The following is a 2,731-nucleotide window of genomic DNA, read 5'->3' as shown; positions in this document are numbered from 1 at the left end:
AATATTTCATTATAATATTTGACGTTGTCATTTTGAACTGCCCTTTGAATTTCTTGCTCAGCTCTTTTACTTAATCATTTCTTCCATTCACTTTAGCTTGTTTGTAGTGAAAAGCAAGTTTCAGAGTCTCTTCTGACTTCCACTTTGGTCGTTTCTTGATGTCACCCACAACTCTTCTCGTCTTCTGTCATTAGTGTGTATGCATCAAACCTGTTCTTGAGATGGTCTCTAAATTTAGGTGGGATATGTTCAAGGTCATATTTCCACTCTCATAGAGTTGTTTTAATATTCTTCAGCCTCATCCTGAACTTGCATATGAGCAGTTGATCGTCTGTTTCATAGTTGGCCCCTGGCCTTGTTTTGACTGATGTTTTTGAACTTCTCTATCGTCTCTTCCTATAGGTATAGTGTATTTGGTTCCTGTGTATTCCATATGGTGAGGACCAGGTGTATAGTTGCCTTTTATGTTGTTGAAAAAGGTATTTTCAGTATATAAGTAATTGATCTCCAACATCGTTTCTATCATCAAGGGCATATTTTCTAATTACTCATCCTTCCTCTTTATTTTCAACTTTTATATTTCAGTCACCAGAAATTATCAATGTATCTTGGTGGCATGTTTGATAAATTTCAGACTGAAGAAGTTGGTAGAATTCTTTAGTTTTATCATCACTGGCTTTAGTGGTTGGTGTGTAAATTTGAATAATAATAATATTAGCTGATTTTCCCTGTAGGTGTATGGATATTATCCTATCACAAACAACAGTATATTTCAAGATTGATCTTGAAACGTTCTTTGTGATGAAGAATGTGACGCCATTTATCTTGAATTTGTCATTCCCAGTATAGTAAACCATATGAACTGTCCTATTCAAAATGACCAGTACCAATGCATTTCAGTTAGGCAATATCCTAATGCCTAGGATATTGATTTTTATGTTTTCTGGTTCATTTTGGCCACTTAAAATTTTCTGAGGTGCATATTTCATACAGTCCACATTCCAGTTATTAATACTGTATGTTTTCAGCTTCTTCTCCATATTCTGAGTTGTGCCCCAACAGCAAATGAAGGTTTTGCTCCATTCATGTCATTACAATCAACTCTATTTTGAGGAGGCAGCTCTTCTCCAGTCATAATTTGAGTGCCTTCCGCCCTGAAAGACTTGTCTGCCAGTACTGATCTGACAATGTTCCACTATTATTCATGTTTTCATCTTCTGGCACTATATCTGATAGTGTTCCAATGTTATTCGTAAGATTGTCAGAGGCTAAATGTTCAGAAGTGGTCTGCTTCTCTTTACTAGGAGTTCTTTTGTGGCGCTGTAGGATAAGGATGAGACCACAAGGTCAGTTTTATCCACAAGGTTGGCAGTTCAAACCCACCAGCTGCTCTTTGGAAACCCTATATAGGGTCGCTTGTATCTTAAAATGTTCCCCTGTTAATTATAAGGTTTTCAGTGGCTAACTATTCAGAAGTGGTCTCTCTTTCCTAGTCATGTTTAATCTGGAAACTCTGCTGAAACCTGCCCACCATGGGTGACCCTGCTAGTAGTGGTGCTGTGGGTTAATGCACTGGACTTCAAAGTCAGTCTGAAATACAAGGTTGGCAGTTCAACCTGACCAGCCACTCCTCGGAAACTCTATACAGGATTGCTGTGGGTCGGAACCAACTCAACGACACACAACAACAACATAGCTTCCAGAATCACAGAAACATACAAGCCACCGCAGTATGACAGTGACAGATTACTAGATTATTGATTTTTTTTATTTTAAACTTTTTATTATGAATTGAGTGAAGGTTTACAGAACAAGTCATCAGTTTTACATTCCACAAACTATACACTTTTCTTCACTACATGGTTGCAATCCCCGTCATGTACCAACATTTAAGAGCATTTGCCTCTGTTCACTTTTAACTGTTGCATTCCTTCCTGTCTCTCCCACTACCTTCATCTTTCTTCTGCTAACCTCCCTTTTGTATATTGTCTGCCCTGTCACCAATGTTAACAGGTGTCTAACCTCAAGTTTAGAAAGTTAAGTTTAGTCAGCAGTTTGAAAATACCAGTTGTTCCACGGGAGAAAGATGAGACTTTGTGCTCCCATAAAGATTTACAGCCTCAGAAACTCTATGCAGGGTGGCTATGAGTTGGAACCAACTCCATGGCACACCACCACCACCACTACCACCACCACCATCCTCTAGCACATGAATAATTTTCCCTCTTTCCTTTCCCATTGTAATCATAATAGATTGTTTCTTTTATTTAAAAAAAATGTTTAAAAAAACTTTTTACATGTTAGTCTCATAAAATGTTTTCCCTGTTATGATCTACTAATTTCAATCAGCATAATGTCCTTCAGGTTCAGTCATGTTGGGAGGTGTTTCACAGATTCATCTTTATTCTTAAATGTTTTGGAGTATTCCATTGTGTGTATGTACCAAATTTAACCGTTCTTCTGTGGATGGGCGTTTAGGCTGTCTTCATCGTTTTGATATGTCTTTTATAGACAACATATCGAACGATCCTGTTTTCTTATCCATTCTGCTCTCTTTGTCTCTTGACAGGAACATTTAATCCATTTCCATTCAATGTAATTATCAATAGGTATGGATTGAAATGCAAACGCAACCTCTGATGCCTTTGAGTTGTGGTGTTGGAGGAGAATACTGAAAGTGCCATGGACTGCCAAAAGAACCAATAGATCTGTTTTGGAAGAAGTGCAGCCA

Source organism: Chrysochloris asiatica, unplaced genomic scaffold, assembly GCF_000296735.1.
Source record: "Chrysochloris asiatica unplaced genomic scaffold, ChrAsi1.0 scaffold00004, whole genome shotgun sequence".
In the NCBI taxonomy this organism is placed as follows: Eukaryota; Metazoa; Chordata; class Mammalia; order Afrosoricida; family Chrysochloridae; genus Chrysochloris; species Chrysochloris asiatica.
This window is presented reverse-complemented; position numbering follows the sequence as displayed.